Source organism: Lacerta agilis, chromosome 15, assembly GCF_009819535.1.
Source record: "Lacerta agilis isolate rLacAgi1 chromosome 15, rLacAgi1.pri, whole genome shotgun sequence".
NCBI classification, from domain to species: Eukaryota; Metazoa; Chordata; class Lepidosauria; order Squamata; family Lacertidae; genus Lacerta; species Lacerta agilis.
In genome coordinates, this window is record NC_046326.1 from 27,545,861 (window position 1) to 27,563,965 (window position 18,105).

At 48.4% G+C, this 18,105-nt stretch overlaps 1 protein-coding gene across 2 annotated transcripts in view; it reads left to right on the forward strand.

Moving 5' to 3' along the window:
* ETS1 (ETS proto-oncogene 1, transcription factor) overlaps window positions 1–18,105 on the forward strand; it is a 102,207-nt gene that overhangs the window by 18,752 nt on the left and 65,350 nt on the right. The window lies entirely within an intron of this gene.

Consider the following 18,105-nt stretch of genomic DNA (forward strand, 5'->3'; position numbering starts at 1 on the left):
TTTGAATCCAGCCCATTGCTGTCCAGGGCCCATTCTGAGATCTCACATAACACTAGCAGTGTTTATTAAGACACTATTGACTCCTACCAGTAACCTGCAAGGATTTCCCCCTCTTTGTTCTTTTCCTTTTTTTATTTTAATGGGGTTTAATGTGGGGGTTTTTTTCTGTCTGCCTTACGGCTTCACATAGGCAAGGAAGTCCTATACTTGTGCGTATCTCTAGGTGCTCAGTTTCACTTCTGCTCTGACTGCACATGTGCGTGCAATTTGTGGGGGGGCGCTCTCAGGATTTGACTCTGGCTATCAAAAAAAAGACCCCGGCACTTCCAGGTGGGAACCGTGGGGCAGGTGCTAGTCGGGGGTTTGACAGAGGTTCAAGAAATTGGGGGGGTGGGGTGGCAAAGGATTATTCAGGCTGTTGAAAGCATCTCCATCCTTTTTGGTTGTCTTTATGGCTGGGAGATTCGGGACAGATAAAATAAAGTACTCCCTCCCCCCGGTCTTCTGTTTGGCGTCATCTGCAGATTTGATGATCAAACCCTCAATACCTCCATTCAAGTCATCTATAAAGATGTTGAACAACAACGGTCCCAGGACAGAACCCTGCGGCACCCCACTTGTTACTCTCCCCTATGGGGATCTGGTTGGCAACTGTGAGAACAGGATGCTGGACTAGAAGAGCCATTGGGCTGATCCAGCAGGCTATTCTTACGGCTTTCTATCCCTGTATCCTGCCATATCTCCATCCACAGAGCATGGGAGGGCCCTTATGCTCCCTGTTTGGATGTGGTGGGAAATAAAGCAGCCCTAGATAAGTGCAACGCAGGACAAAAACCACTCGTGGGGGGGGGGAACCTTCCTGAATAAACAAGATGGCTGATTGCACAGTTTAGGGCAGGGGTAGGCTAACTAAGGCCCGGGGGCCGGATCCGGCCCAATCGCCTTCTAAATCCGGCCTGCGTACGGTCCGGGAATCAGCATGTTTTTACATGAGTAGAATGTGCCCTTTTATTTAAAATGCATCTTTGGGTTATTTGTGGGGCATAGGAATTCGTTCTTCTTCTTTTTCTTTTCAAAATATAGTCCGGCCCCCCACAAGGTCTGAGGGACAGTGGACCGGCCCCCTGCTGAAAAAGTTTGCTGACCCCTGGTTTAGGGCCTACCTGGAAGCACCTACTGCCCCTCACAGAGTCTAGTTTCGAATGGTTGTTGTTGTTGTTTTAAATGTCACCCTGTAACCAAATTCGAACATATTTGTTGTGGGGAGTAGTTTTACCTTCCTCAGAAGAATTTGGGCCTTTTTGGCCCAAAGCAAGATTATTTACGTGCTCGATTCACTATTTGTATTCCCCTTTTCCAACAACAGATGTCGAGCTCTCAGTAACCGCAATACCATTAAAAACACAACAAGCATTGCGATGTCTATGACATCAAAAGCACAGTAGCGTATACATAAAGCAAACGATAGCGTAACAAATTCCTTCGAAAACCATCAACGTCATTCAATAAAGTCATAGTCGTTCAAAATATTGGAAAGAGCTGCTGAGTGCCAGCTCTTGTGTTAGGTGAGACCATCTCTCAGGGAAGAGGCTGCTGCTTTGCTCAGTGAAGCAGGCAGCACAACTCCCAGAAAGGAAAATCTTCCATAGTTCTTTTAGATAGATGAGATAAGATTATACGGTGCTATGGAAGGAGGAAAGCATGTGGCTGTCGCTGGGCCATAAATCCCAGGCTTTCGGACTTTTGAAAGAGAGATGGTTTTGATGCAAGAATCTGTGCAAGAATGTTATCACTCTCCTGGAGTTCCAAAGATGTTTCTAAGGAGCTATCATTTTTTTGCCGATGATGCAGGGAGAGACTCTTCAGTACAAATGGCGTAAGGGGAGCACGGTTGCAAAACTTGGAGGAAGAGTCCCATTCCGGAAGCCTTTGGAGCCACAACTGATAGTGGCAGGGCAGTCCATCACCAATTGCTTTGATCCTTTCAGGAGAGGCAAAATTAAGAACAGCTGAGGCTGCCAGGTTGCTAGATGCATCTGGTGGAACAAGGCACTACCAATCCGAATCATCTATGCAAATCAAATGTATTTCCACATTATTTTTCCTCGTTGGCTAAATTTATTCTAATTTTCATAGGCCTGGGGAATGAACAAGGATTATAAACCCATTATTTACTGACACAAGTCCTCCTCTGGCTTCCAGGTTTTCTGCGGACGTGTCCTTTCCTTAATCATAAGGACTAGAAACCTGCAAGAAATAAATAAATGGAAGGTAGATGTCACATGAGCCCACTGTAAACTCCCAAGTTTTATGTGAGCCTGATTTCTTCCTGCCCACCCCCACCCCACCCCTCACTTTTAGGCAGACTGCCCAGTTTTTAAAATGTTTTAAAGTGCTGCATAAACATTCACAAATTGATCGGCCAATTCACTGTATTATTGAAATTTTACTTTAAGAGGAAAGCTGCTGCAAGGATTATGGAGGTAGAGAGGTTTCTTAGTAACATTATGGGCACTAGCCAGTCAGTACTGTGTACAGCAGGGGTGGGGAACCTTTGTCAGCTCATGGGCCACATTACCTTGTGTGCAGCCTTCCAAGGGCCACCTGCCAGCAGTCAGCTGGATGAGAAACAAAAAAATGAGTGGGTCCAAGACAAAAGCTGATGGAGCCACTGAAGAATCTTATGAACTGCCCTGAGATCTTCGGATGAAGGGGGGTATATAAATTTATATGATGATGATAGTGTAGGGAGAGGTTGGCTTGGGTTGTCCTCATTTTCCCCAAAGCTCTTCTGAACTTGCATTGCATAGCAGCTTTCAGAGACAACCACATGCTTCTCTGCTCCTCAGACTCAACTCTGGGGTGATTTTGCGGCCTGACCTCGTCTGAGTTCATTTTGCAGAAAGGTAGGCCTCAGGTAGGCTTGCCATATGTCAGGAAAATTCCTGACGCGTCCTGGTTTTCGGGTGTAAAAATGGCACGGGGGGGGGGGATTTTGGTGAATTGGCATGTATGGCAACGCGACGGTAAAAGCAGCAAAAACAGCTCCAAAAGCAATTTTGGGGGGAGGTTTCCCCCATAAAAGCTCAACCATTTGGGGGGTATCAAGATTTTTACTTTTTGAAATATGGCAACCCTAGTCTCGGGTCCTCAGCTTGACGGGTCTTGTATATGCATTGCTTAGGAGCATTCTGCCTCTCTGCGTGAGGCCTGAGGCAATTAAAAAAAGCCTTCCTTTCTGATACTCGTGTCTCCTGGAGGCAACAAGGCAGCGAGGGCATGTTGCAAAGAAAGCAGCATCTGACAACATCTCACGTTTTTGCAACCTGAGGCCGAAAGCCACAACTTACCAGAAATAGGTTCTTCTTTCCACATAGTCCTGCTTAGCTGCATTTTTTTGGTGGGGGTGAGCCCTGCTCTGAAGTTGTCAAGAGGTTGTACGTTGAGGAGTTGTTGTCAGATGTCTTCTGAGTCTTACAACTCTTCTGTTTATTGCTCCTCCCTTCTGATTTGTCTGTGGGGAAGTTATATGTGAATGACCTTGCCGTCCCGGGGGATTTCTGCCTCTTCCTGCCCATCATTCCTTCATCCTACGCTGTTCAGGACATTCCCTCTTCACTTTCCTAGCTGCAAAATGTTGTTTTCTTTTGTTGTTGTTGTGTTGGGGCAGCAGAGCATTTTATTCCACTTCGGTCACATCCACACCGTGCATTCAACCTTACTTCGCAATACCTTTATTCTGCATTACAAATATAGGTAAAGGTAAAGGTAAAGGTACCCCTGAACGTTAGGTCCAATCACGGGCAACTCTGGGGTTGTGCGCTCATCTCGCTCAATAGGCTGAGGGAGCCGAGGTTTCCCCAGACAGCTTCCGGGTCAAGTGGCCAGCATGACTAAGCCGCTTCTGGCGAACCAGAGCAGCACACGGAAACACCGTTTACCTTCCCGCTGGAGCGGTACCTATTTATCTACTTGCACTTGACATGCTTTCAAACTGCTAGGTGGGCAGGAGCTGGGACTGAACAACGGGAGCTCACCCCATCACGGGGATTTGAACTGCCAACCTTCTGATTGGCAAGCCCTGGGCTCTGTGGTTTTAGACCACAGCGCCACCCGCGTCCCGTCACAAATATAGGCCATCATAAGACATCCATATACAGTATAAAATTTTAAAATATATACAGATAAACAGCCATGTAAAAATATGTAACAACTAGGATTTTCATTGGAGTTTCTTCCCACCAAATAGTGCCATTCACTTCTCTGAGAGATACTATTGATTAAAAACTCAGCCACCCTTGCAAGTTACTTCCAGGTTAATGTTACAGGTAGGTAGCCATGTTGGTCTGCCATAGTCAAAACAAAATTAAAAATTAAAAAAATTCCTTCCAGTAGCACCTTAGAGACCAACTAAGTTCGTTCTTGGTATGAGCTTTTGTGTGCATGCACACTTCTTCAGATACACTGAAACAGATTAATGTCAGGTTAATGTCAGACAGATAGCATCTGATACCTTCATTGTGCTGTGATGTTAGACTACCCAGAAAAGGGGACAGCATGTATTTGCATAGCTGGTTATACAATGGACAGTAGAAAAGAATATGTTTACTGTGTCCGGCACATTCAAAAAACATCCGCAATATCTATCATTTCTGAGGATGTTTAAATATCTGCCCTTGACAAAAGCTGAGGGGGGAAACGTTCACTCGGGGTAATATAAAGGCCCTGCGTTGGACTGGAATTATTAATTTTGAAATATAAGTGCCCTGTTATCTGTTGGATTAAAACCTTAAAAGTTGGGGGAGCAAATTTTATTTACAGCTGACTCAATGTTTTGTTTTTCAATGTCCCTTAATCTGATTTGAATATTACAATAAATATATGGCTCACTGAGTTGTACAAGAGCTCCAAGTCAATACCAATAGATCTGATTTTGCTGTGTAAGAGTTGGAACCATCTGCATTCAAAGCACTGTCATGCCACTTCAGCAGCTGTTGATTTCCCCAAAGAATTCTGGGAACTGTAGTTTGTGAACAACTCTCAGCGTCCCTATCAAACTGCAGTTCCCAAGGTTCTTGGGGGGGGGGAGGCTGTGACTGTTAGTGTGGTATAAGAGTGCTTTCATTGTGCCGAAAATACTGACGTGTCTGGATGCAACCTTACTGAAATGAGCTTCAATACTGTACCCGCCAAGCAAACTTTTTTTGGGGGGGGGAGGGCAGACAGAGGAAGGGCAGTCGTTCAGTTGTGGAACAAGCACCCTGGACACAGAAGGGACACTTGACAGGGTGGGCTGGGAAGGGCCTAGATCAAATGTGGGCATCCTCTGGCCCTCGTGGGTGCCCTGCATGGCCCCCTGGGCACCCCTCACCTTGCACCCTGGATTGCCTGATGCCAAGCTTGCCCATTGCTGGCCCTGCAAATGGTTTGGCTGCCTCGGTGCTGCTTCTGCCGCCTTTGCTGCAGCTCAGCGAGCGCCACTTCCTGTTTCCAACCACAGATTGCACCTGGCAGAGCATCTACGCCGCAGGCGAGGGTGGGGTGTTTGTTCCTTTTAGCTGGAGGGCTGCTTTCCTTTCTGTGGCTGTGGTGGGCGGGGCCAAAGGCAAGAGTGGGCGGAGCAAGGGGTACCAGTTTTGCCTTTGAGCTTGCAGGCTGCTTCCTGCACACACTCTCACATTCGCAGCATGCAAGAGGCATCAGAATTGCTCCAGGAACCAGACGAAAAGCCCTCCAGGAGGGCCCAAAGTTGGGCTGGTGATGGGTGTGTAGTCTGGGGAGAATGCCAAGGGCCACATTTGGACCCCAGGTTCCCTACCTTTGTCCAGTAAGCAGTGCTGAACTGGACGGACCATTTGCTGAGACAATAGCATCATAGAATGGTAGAGTTTAAAAACCACGGTTGCCTCGCTACAGTTTCACCTCCACCTTAAAAGTCAAACAAGGAATTAGAGTGGGGAGACATCCTGGGAAGAGCACAGAGAAGCATGAGCAGTCCTCCCAGGTCATTACATAGAATCATAGAATTGGAAGGGACCCTGAGGGTCATCTAGTCCAACCCCCTGCAATGCAGGAATCTCAGCTAAAGCACCCATGGCAGATGGCTATTCAACCTCTGCTTGAAAACCTCCCAGTGTGGGGTTTTCAGAGGCATGCTTCCCCTGGATTATCGCAGCTGCTTGCCCGCAATAGATCTGTGCTCTATGAAATGGTCTAATCCTTTTTAAGCACACAAACAGAGAGAGAGAGAGAGAGAGAGACCAAGAATATCATCTGGCAGGGAATGTGGAAGTCATTGACATCTGCCTGCCTCTTCTAAGAGCCAAACCAAATGGAGTCCTTCAGTCTCCTCCAGTGTGGTGTAGTGGTTAAGAGCGGTGGACTCGTAATCTGGTGAACTGGGTTCACGTCTCCGCTCTTCCACATGCAGCTGCTGGGTGACCTTGGGCTAGTCACACTTCTTTGAAGTCTCTCAGCCCCACTCACCTCACAGAGTGTTTGTTGTGGGGGAGGAAGGGAAAAGGAGATTGTTAGCCACCTTGAGACTTCTTTGGGTAATAAAGCGGGATATCAAATCCAAACTCCTCCTCCTCCTCCTCCTCCTCCTCTTCTTCCCCCCATTGAGAGCTAGGGGGAGGTTGACTAGCTCAGAGGGGCAGGGACTGCATTTCAGATATGCTCTCTTCCACAAGCCTCTCAAGAAATATTGGATACGTAACATCCAATGGGTTGGACGTTTTTCTGGACGTAACATACAGCCTTCTATTCTTGGTACTCCTTGTTCCTCTGATGGCTTCAGCCATAGGTTTTTGTTTCCATATATTGTGCACGTTGTGTGGCCATGCCTATTTGATCGTACGGCAGTACTTTCATAAAATCATAACATTGTAGAGTCGGAAGGGAATCTTGAGGGTCCTCTAATCCAAGCCCCTGCAATGCAGGAATCATAGCTAATCACTTTCCTCTTACCTGTCTATATCTCATCGCAAATGGCATCTGGAAAGCCAGCTTTGTCATTTCTCCTTGTGAATGTAACATCCTATGCCAACCTTGGTTTGGTTCTGTTTAGGTTTTCTGTGGTTGTCTCGTGAAGTTCTGCTTTGTTAGTTGAGCTGTATATATACAATTCAATAAAAACACTTTGAGAGAGAGAGAGAGAGGGGTGCTTTCAGTGTTGGGTGGCTTGACTTGAGGGGTGGCAGAGGGGCAAGAAGACCTTTCCCCCCCTCTCTCCCACCCCCCCACGCCCGCTCTCCCCCCCTGGAATTGGTCTTTAACCCCCTCCACTTCCCCCATTCATGCTTCTTCCTCCCTCATGGAGTTCCCTGGAGGAAAGTTCTCTTTGTGTGCAGCTTCTGGGCCCAATTCCAGACCCTTTCTGGGAGCGGTGTGTGTGTGTGTGTGTGTGAAGGCCAAGACGGCTCAGCAGCCAATGGCTTCTCCAGCTGCACCGCATTTTCAGAGCAACGATTAAAAGAGAAGGCGCTGCATTTTTTTCACATTCTTTTATCCTATTTTTAACTGCAGCCTCCCCCCTCCTTTCTCAGCTCCTTCTGACATCCCACTCACACTCTCGCCCCCCCCCATTCACGGACGTCCTCTTGACTGCCGCTTCCCCCGCACTGCCTCTCCGGAGGAGGAGGATGAGATGAATGGGCTCCTTTTCTCAAAGAAGGCACATCTGCCTGAGACGGGCTGGGAGGGAGACCCCAAGAGATTTGGGTAGGGATGGAGGGGGGTGCTGGCAAGGGGTCTGTGGGCACACTGGAGGCCCTCTCCTCCTCCCCCCCCATCCACACACACCCCTGATCCACACACACACACCCTGTTATATTTCCACAAAGTGGCAGTGGACGGGGAGATACAGTTGACAGGGTGATGTAGCAGGACAACAGAAGAAGATAAGAAACATGAGAGAAGAGGGAAAGAAAAGAGGCCAGATTCATAGAATCCTAGAATTGTAGAGTTGCAAGGGGTCCCAGAGGGTCATCTAGTCCAACCCCCCCCCCCGCAATGCAGGAATCACAGCTCAAGAACTTCAACAAGAAGGCCGTCCATCCTCTGCTGAAAAACCCACAGTGAAGGAAAGTTCATTCCGCTATCAAACCTTTGGGGATCCTCCTCATATTGAGGAACCACAATTCCCAACATCTCTGACCACTGGCCCTGCTGGCTGGGGCTGATGGCAGTAAGAGTCCAACAATATCTGGAAGGCCACAAGTTTGTCTGTTTATTTATTCATTTATTTTATTACATTTTTATCCCAAGGAGCTCAAGTTGGCATACACAGGTTCTCCCCTTCCCCATTTGATCACCGCAGCAACCCTGCGAGGTCGGCTAGGCTGAGAAACAGTGAGCTTCATGGCCGAGTGGGGATTTGAACCTGGGTCTCTCCCAGGTCCTTTTCTGGCATTCAAACTACTACATCACACTGGTTCTTACCAGGTGTCCTGCCTTTGGTGCCAAGGAAAGCAAGAGTGGGGGATCCCTATGCATCTCATGATGCTAGTCCACAGGAAGGCAAAATAATGGAAGGGCAGTTGCATCCTGTGTGCCTTGCAGTTGTCCAATCCGGGGTCCTTCAATTCCTTTCTCTCTCGCTGTCTTTTCATGCCTCCGGCTCAGCAACTGCAGCCTGCACTCCTGGGCAGGAGCATGTCAGGATGATGCCCAGGAACTCAGAGTGAAGGAAGGGATGCTTTGTGCTTTGGTGTGTCAATAGAGGCCTTCATGGTTCAGCCACTATTCAGTTTCATTTCACATTGATGGGCAAACTGGCCTATTCTGCCCTTTCCAAAGCAATACATGAACCAAAGCACAGCGCCAGCCATGGAAATTTGCATTTCTCTGAATTTTGCAATGCAGTTCTCCCACCGAGTTACATGTACAAAAACGCACACAAATGCATCACATTCAGGGAAAGGGCTTTGCAGATATGCGTACCTGAGGAAAGAGTCACACTAAAAACACTGGTGTGGATGTTTTGCTTTGTTTTAAATTTGCAAACTGATGTGGGAATGTGGAGAAATGAGCTAAGTGATTTGGAAAATGAGGGAAACGGAAATAGTCAGAGCCATTAGATAGTGGAATGCACTACGCCAGAAGGACTCTCCTTCATTTGCCAGGGGGTGGGGTGGGGTTTGAATGGCCACCTGTCAGTGATTCTTGAGCTGTAATTCCTGTGCTTCGGGGGGTTGGACTAGATGACCCTCGGGGTCCCTTCCAACTCTACAGTTCTAGGATTCTGTGGCAGATTCACCCATTCCCTATTCAGGACTCTGCTTCTGTGTGAAAATTCACCAGTGTTGTGTCTTGCCCCAACTTCTGCTGCCTGGATGCAGTCTTGGTGCTGCTTTGCACACACACACACACACACACACACACACACACACACACAAACACACACACAAACAACACACACACACGCTTTCATGCCTAGAGGCAGTTTGGTGCAGACAACTGGGACCTGCATGTTTTGCTGTGCCTTGACTTGAGGCCTGCTGCCTTCCATGAGGTTTGCTGGCTGCTCACGAGGTGCAACCTAAGCAGCGACATGCATCATAGAATCGTAGAATTGTAGTGTTGGAAGGGACCTTGGGGGTCATCTAGCCCAACCCCCTGCAATGCAGGAATTGCACACAGACCCCTTGATTGAACACAGCCGCTGCCGACTGGGGGCGTGGAGGGGGGGACCCAGTTGCAGTTGCCCTCACCCCAACGCTCAGCAGCGCACCCCACAGGTAACCCAGGAAAACTCAACTGGGGCTAGAGATGGGAGCTGCAGCAGGAGGAAAAACTTCCTCCACCTCCTGCCTTATCCCATCTTTTATTTTTCTTCCCCAACAATCGCTTTGTAAGCTGAAGTGACTTCCTCTCTGGGGTTTATCTATGAATGGGAATGGCTGGGAGGGGGGCAGTGTTGCGTGCCAATCCCAGCCAAGAAGAAAAAAAAGAGGGGGAAGCGGGTGGGAACAGAGGGGGGTGGGTCTGAGACCCTGAAAATAGCTTGGGCTTTCTCCCCACCCACCTACCCCCCTGTGCTGCTTGGCAGAAGGGAAGCCTTCTCTTGCCAGATGTCCGTTGTGTTTATAGCTGCTGGAGCAGGAGACAAAACTCTCCCATTAATATATATCCCTCTCTTAACCTGGTGCTGTAGATGTCAGAACTCAGAGGCTGCAGCTGGAAAAGGCCTGTGGGGCGGATGGGGAGGGAGCAAGACTGTGGGGGGGGGGGGCAGGAGGAGGAGAGGTGTCTGCTCTATTCAGCCAGTCTCATCACCACACCCACTCCTGCCCCCCCCCCCGGCATGCAAAGAGAACCCCCCCCCATCATGTGCCGCATGCACAAATGCAAAAATAGGCGGTGGGGGGGGGGAGGACAAGAAAAGAGAAAGAAAAACAGCAGATTTTTTTCATTTCAGAAAGTAAACACTGGGGCCACGGGGGTCTGGAGGTTATGGGAAAAGAGGAAGCCATCGGCCTAATCGGGCAGCCACACACTTCCCTTCTTGAAATAAACCAGAAATCGTGGCCTTTGCAGCCGCCTTCCTCCTCCTCCTCCTCTGTGCTTAACCCTGCGCTTGCCAACAATGCTGAGCCACGACAATACTGCGGTGCAGCGGAGGAAGTTCTTTGGTTCTTTGTCTACACGCACCCTCTGACTCCCACCCCACACTCATCCCAATCCCACTTTTTATGGATCGATACTCTGCACTTTGAGAGTCTTCATGACAGGCAGAAAGGTGTGGCAATGGGAGATGCTTTAGCTGCTGGTTTTCTGCTGGGATTGCAGAGATATTTTTTGGGGATGGGGAAACTGCCACCTTACAGTCCTTGCCTGTATCCCTAGGTAAAGATAAAGGGACCCCTGACCATTAGGTCCAGTCCTGTCCGACTCTGGGGTTGCGGCGCTCATCTCGCTTTATTGGCCGAGGGAGCCGGCGTACAGCTTCCCGGTCACGTGGCAGCATGACTAAGCCGCTTCTGGCGAACCAGAGCAGAGCACGGAAACGCCGTTTACCTTCCCGTCCGAGCGGTACCTATTTATCTACTTGCACTTTGGAACTGATAGGTGGGCAGGAGCTAGGACCGAGCAATGGGAGCTCACTCCGTGGCGGGGATTCGAACTGCCGACCTTCTGATCGGCAAGCCCCGCGTCCCTGCCTGTATCCCTAGGGAATGCTGAATCAGTGGCTAATTTATTACCCGTTAATTTGATGCACCTTTTCAACCAGAGCTCAAAGTGTTGTACATGGTTCTCCCCATCCACATTTAATCCTCACAACAACCCTGTGAGGTAAGTTAGGTTGAGCAGCAATGATTGGCCCCCTAGGTCACCCGGCCAGCTTCATGACCAAATGGAGATTTGAGCTCTGGTCTCTCCTGGGTCCCCAGTCCAAGTCTCTAACCACTGGTTGGGAGCGCGGTTGTTGCATTCAGGTCCTGCTTGCGGGCTTCCCAACCTTTGTAACATCTGGTTGGCCATTGTGGAGACAGGAGGCTGAACTAAATGGGGCCCCTTGGTCCTGATCCAGCAGGCTGTTCTTATGTTCTGTTCTTTGACCAAGATGTCCAGAGAAGGTCTCTAGAAAGACTCTTTCAGTACTGGGCCTCTGCTTGCGGTGCTTAAAGAGATCAGCAGCAGCATTGCAGACCTCTTTAGATGTCTCAAGACTGCGTCTCAGATCAGCCTCCTCTGAACGAAATGTTTTGAAACTTAAATGAGGATTGCATGGTGAGCCAAAGTGCATGCAGTGGGCAATTTGGGAACAGTTTGAGGTTGTTTTTTTGACTCAGATAGCAGATCAGCCCTTTTATCTGGAACTTATCTGAACTATGTGAATTATTTGTGCCTGTGAAACTAGGCTCGCTACGGTACTAAGAGGAGTCAGCTTAAGACCCCAAGCGCGAGATCAGAGCACCATTGATCCTAATGCTTAGCAGCGCTTTTTATTTTATTTTAAAATATTTCTATGCCACTTTTCCCGGCAAAGCTTGTCCAAAGCAACTTCCAGCAATTATATACAGGGAGCCCACCGTTTACGTGGTGGTTACGTTCCGAGGCACTGTGTGTGTCGGTGCAATCACATATAATTGAAACTCATTGAAAAAGCCTGCAAACACCTTGCTCCACTCCATCCCGTCCATTTTGCAGGGTTGCAATATGTCTGTTGGAAACATTGTCTGGGCAGCAATTGCTGACATTTCCAGGAAAATCTGGATGTATGGCAACCCAAGCTCAACAAATTTGGGTAAAACTAAAAAGTTCAACAACTTTGCCAAAGAAAGATCAACAACTTTTGTGTCCGGATTTTCACTTTTTGAAATATGGCAACCCTACGTTTAGTGACATTTCAGTGAAGTCTTTATGACAGTTCCGGGTCGCTTCCAATGCACATATACATGGTCGCACACATGTGGAATGCGCGTAAACGAGGGACTTTATTCCCAAAAAATAAAACCCATTCAAATAAACAAGCAGGTCCTTAAGGCTTTCCAAACCCTCGGAAGTGTAGTTGCCTACATACATCTAGTGGAAGGGAGTTCCAGAACCGTGGGGCCATCCCAGCAAAGACCCTGCCTGGAATGGCCATCCATCTCACTGGTCTAGGGATTGGGCACACCCGGAGGGCCTCCAATTGAGATTGCTGTATGTGAGCAGGCAGGTCTAGGCAAGTAGTTTGAGCCTAAACCATTTACCAGTAATACTTTAAAAGGTTAAAACCAACAGTTTAAGCTTGGCCTGCAAGTGCTCTTGAAAGTGGCGCAGCTGAGGGGTGTTATTGAAGCTGATCACTGCTGCAGCATTTTGAATGCTTCCCATACGTTATGTCAATAAGTCTTTATGACGACCCTGTAAGGAAGGCCAGTATTATTATCCTCACATTGCAGATAGGGACTGAGGTTGAGTGAAAGTGGCTTGCATAAGGCTGTTGCTGCAGTGGCAAGGATCTGAACCCAGGGCTTCTGAACTGTCACCCGCTGTGGCTTGTGCATGGACAGCATGCACTAAAGCTGTTGCACACCCCCCATTTGTTTTAACGGGGCTCACACAGGAAAAACTTTTGGTGGATCATGCCCTATGTGGCCTGCGTTTGGGGAACCCACAACCTTTAATCCAGGAGAGAGAGATTACCTTCCAGTGCCTCTTCCAAGTGGGAACTGTGTTGGCTGCTTTGGTGACACCCCGGCCACCACACCAGTCCGCACCTTTGTCTCCTACCTGTTTGCCTGCCTGGCAAGGAGGGATGCAAGAAGGCGCCCATTTCTGGTCCAGCCGTTCATTGCTACCTGCAGTGCTGTTGCCATTCTGCTGCAGTTTAGCTTCTGGCCAAAAGCGATGCCATTCATCTCGGTGTCTGCAGTAGCGGAATTTTGCACAATTAATTAAGTAGTTATCTAAGGTGATGGTTATGCTATTCCACCCCATTTATTTCCGTGTAAAGGAAACACAATGTGAACGGGGAGAGGAGTCATAATGTACATACCATTTGCGGACTGAAAACAAAGGCAGTGAGTTCCACTTGTATTCATTGGGTGGATTTCCATTCCAGATGCGGGATGAATAAGTAAACCCCTGCAATTTCTACTCCTGTTTCTGTTGGAATTTTCCGACATCCCTCCTAACAAAAGAGGCACCTTCCTATGAAGGAAAGCAGCAAAAATGTCCAGTCTTAACGGACTTGGAAACAAGTGGCCAGTAAAGAATGTGGGTTGGATGTGTGATGGTGGAAAACAACAAAGAGGCAACTCAGCTATAGACCTTTGAAGGCCCCACTTCCATATACGCAAGCCCACAATTAGGTGTTTAGTTAGCATCCATCAACCTTCACCTTTCCGGTTCTGTCCAGATGTTTTGGACTCCAGCTCCAGCTCTCCGTCAGCATGGCCATTCTCCCTGCGGCTGGTGGGAGCTTTAGTCAAGAACATCTGGAGGGCATGAGATTGATGACGGTTGGGGCACAGGAGTGTCTCACTCTCTTTCAAGTGGGAAATGCATCTTTCTTCTTCTTTCTTTTCTACACCGGGGCTCGATCTAGATACATCAAAGAAGCGTTTCAGTTAAACGCGTTGTAAACATTTGTATGGGAAATCGGGTTGGCAAAAACGGAACTCCACGGCGCCATCTCGTGTCACAGTGTTAGAATGCATAAACAACACATACGCAGTGGTACCTTGGTTGCGAAACTTAATCCATTCTGGGAATCCATTTGACTGCCAGAACTGTTCGAAAACCAAGGCGCAGCTTCCAATTAGCTGCATGGGCTTCCTGCACTCAATCGGAAGCTGCAGAAGTCACGTTGGACGTTTGGCTTCCAAAAAAAACCCATTCGCAAACCGGAACACTTACTTCTGGGTTTGTGGTGTTCAGGAGCCAATTTGTTTGGGAGCCAAGCTGTTTGACAACCAAGGTACCATGCAAAGTGCTTTTCCTTTGCCAATGTACCTGAGTCCTGGGTCATCATCTCCGAATGCATTTCTGAAAGAGGAGATGCTCTCTGGGCCAAGCTCGACACCATTCACTAAAACACGTGCAAACGTTCCCAGTGCAACCGAACAGGGAAGCTCGCTGCCTTTTGCCGTTACAGGACAACTTCTTTCCTGTGGGCTTTAGAAAGCTTCTGCTGCCTGGCGCAATTGTGATGCGTTTCTCAGTGAATTAAAGATTTTCCCAAAGCAGGCAGCTGTGCCAGACGAGTGTGGAGGGCACCCCTCTCGGGCGGCAGAGCTGAGAGAGTGGGATTGTGCTTCTACCTTTGGAAAGAGCGTTTCTTTATTGGAAAGTGAATGGGACGCGTCTTGGCTGTTCTGCCATCGGGGAGCCACAGAAGAGGCTTTATTTGGTTCTGGGACCATCCTTGGGCGGCAGGGGGCGGGGGCAGGGAGTGCAGAGCAAATGCTCATGCTTTGCCAATTGCAGCACCAGAAAGGAAGATGTTGCCAAGTTTCATGTATAGATACAAATCTAGGAAGGACGAGTATAATGGCAGTAGGAATGCACTCCCTCTCCCCAGGGTGGCAAATGGGACTTTGGCTCAGGTGCTCGTTCTGGTGCCCAGGTGCTGTGAATGGGCAGCTCAAATTACTCCCCTTTCTTGTGCCTCCTTATCAATGAAGTGGACTTGGACCTCAGGTCCGTAGGGGCCAGCCCATTAAGACAAATGGCACACACCAAGCTCAGCCAGCCCCATGCCTCCTTTCTTTGTAGCATTGCTGCACGCCTCCCCAATCTCCGAGGAGTGCAAGATCCCAGGGGTTCCAGGTGCACTTACTCAGGGTCCATGTTTCCTTTTGTAAACGAGGCACAGCGGAGACTCTGGTGTCTTTATGATAAAGGGTTTGTTTACGCATAAATATAACCTGGGCATACATTGCAGGGGCTCAAAGCCTAATCACCCCAAAAGGGTCTTGCTTCTCTCATAGCTGCAGCCCTGGATTCAGACATCAAACATGGTGCTATGCCTGATGCTTTGTGTCCTACTCTGGCTTTCTCTCTTGAAGGAGAGGCCCCCAACTGAATTACTTGGATGTTTTGTTCTCTTAATGGCCCATTACTTCAAGTCCACCCAAAGACAGTTGTGGGCAGGATTTCTGCATTTCAAGGGGCTGGACTAGATGGCCATCAGGTACCTTCCAACTGTACATTTCTTATGATTCTATGATACCCAAGCTATCACCTCAACACAGGAAGCTTACACTAGCTTAGTTAACATTTAACACATGCTGATTCCAGGGGATTAGAAGTATCCAGCACACAACTTAATACACATGGGTTTGGCACCCAATTTTAACACCCCAACTTAATTAAATTCTAATACCTATGGGACCAAGGAATTAAGGGCAGTGTGGCATCCGCAAACTCATAGCATAATCATAGAACTGCAGAGTTGGAAGTAATCCAAAGAGTCTTCTAATAGTGCAGGAATAACATACAACCTTACAAACAACCAGTCTGGGGATAGCACTGCCCATCGGTTTTGCTCTTGTGGAGCTCAGCAGGGAGTGGGGGATGGGGACACAATGAGAATGAGTTGACTCCGCCTCTCTTTGGCTCTGGCTCCACCTCCTGTTGGCCTCCCTGGCTTCTGCCCTAATCATCCCAATGGGCGCCAGGACACTCTTAAATAGAGCATTGTCAATAAGAAGAGCAGACTGCATTTCAGTTAGCCAGAAACTAGGGACGAGAAAAGACTGGCAGGCACTAGTCAATCTTCCATTTCTCCCTCTCAAAGTGGGAAAAACCAGGGACACAGGGAAAGTAGAGCTACAGATATTACGCTTGGGTTCTGCAGTAGAAGCATCTCTGAAATGCGGTCCATGCCCCTCTGAGCTAGTCAACCTCCCCCTAGCTCTCAATGGGAAGAAGAAGAAGAGGAGGAGGAGGAGGAGGAGGAGGAGGAGGAATCATAGAATCATAGAATCATAGAGTTGGAAGAGACCACAAGGGCCATCCAGTCCAACCTCCTGCCAAGCAGGAGGAGGAGTAGTAGTTTGGATTTGATATCCCACTTTATCACTACCCGAAGGAGTCTCAAAGCTGCTAACATTCTCCTTTTCCCTTCCTCCCCCACAACAAACATTCTGTGAGGTGAGTGGGGCTGAGAGACTTCAAAGAAGTGTGACTAGCCCAAGGTCACCCAGCAGCTGCATGTGGAGGAGCGGAGACATGGACCCGGGTCACCAGATTACGGGTCTACCACTCTTAACCAATACACCATGCTGGCTCTCAGTAGTTCAGGTGAGGGCCACAAAGACCTACCCGGTGCTCAACACCAACTGAAGGCACACCCAGAATCCACTGCAGCATGTAGAGAATTCTGCAGTCGATGCTTTGAGGTTCTTGAGCCAAGGAGCTGAGACAGAAAGAATTTCTTATGGAAACTGCCTAACTTGCATTTCTCAAACCAATGCGTGAACCGAAACATCAATATTTTTCAAAATCTTTCTGAAGTTTGCGATGCAGTTCTCAAAAAAAAAAAAAATCTAGAGAAACGTATACATTATGGGCAAATAGCAGACAGCATCTTCTGCCCCATTTTGGAGGTAGAACATCTGACAGCCGCCCTCTTCTACAGAGGCAGAGAGCAATTTCTGATAGCCCAGTCCTTCACAAGAGGAAGTCCGTCTTCCCCTCCCCAGTTTCTCTGCCTCTCACTTCATTAATGTTTCAGATGTTTATAAATGAGAGTGATGATCTGCTTAGTTTCCAGTTTGGGTCTCCAGGGGAGACACTCTCTAAAGCACTTAGGAAGTTTGGGAAAAAGTAGCCCTATATAAACGATGATCTTTTCTCCCCTCTCCCGTGCTTCTGCTGAACAGTTGGCTGTGGAATTTGTTCCCATAACTGTCTCAGGGTAAAGTATGTCAGCTTGGCAGAGAAGAACCCTATGGGGCAGGATGCTGTCTCCCAATTATCGTCACTTCCCAATAAATTTGGGGCAGGTCCCCCAAGCGAGCCGAACAAAGCTAGCCTGTACCTGGATCACAGGCTCACGGCTCTTTAAAAGCAAAAAATTTCAGTTTTGCCTACTTTGACCCCAGATGGGCGGGGTAGAAATAAATTATTATTATTATTATTATTATTATTATTATTATTATTATTATTATTATTATTATTAGACATGCAGCCTGGCCAAGGGTTGACTGTGGCTCAGTGCAGCCTTGGACCGCCTCAGTTCCTGGCAGCCAGCACCCCTGGCCAGCCCCAGAGGCACCATGCGCCTACGGAGCTTGTAGCCAGGGCTGCTGCAAGAAACAGTCATGCAATCCTTTGGGAGGCAGAGACGCAAGAGGGCATCTGAGGAGGGAGGGAAGGAAAGAGGGACAGAGGCCAGTGTTGCCCGTGGCACCCCTGACCATCATTCAAGCCACCCTAGGGTGCCACAGCACAATGGTTGAAAACCACTGGCGTAGGCATTGATGTGTCCAGACAAAGATCATCCCATTAAGGGTTTATGGAAAAAAATCCTGTTAGTTGCACTGTTTTGGCACCACAGCCCTTTAAGGTCTGAGAGTCATCTCATTCCCTCAACATGCGCACACACGTTTCTGGGCAATCCCTAACTATTTTGGAATAAGAGCAATATTTCCACCAAGTCTGGCATGA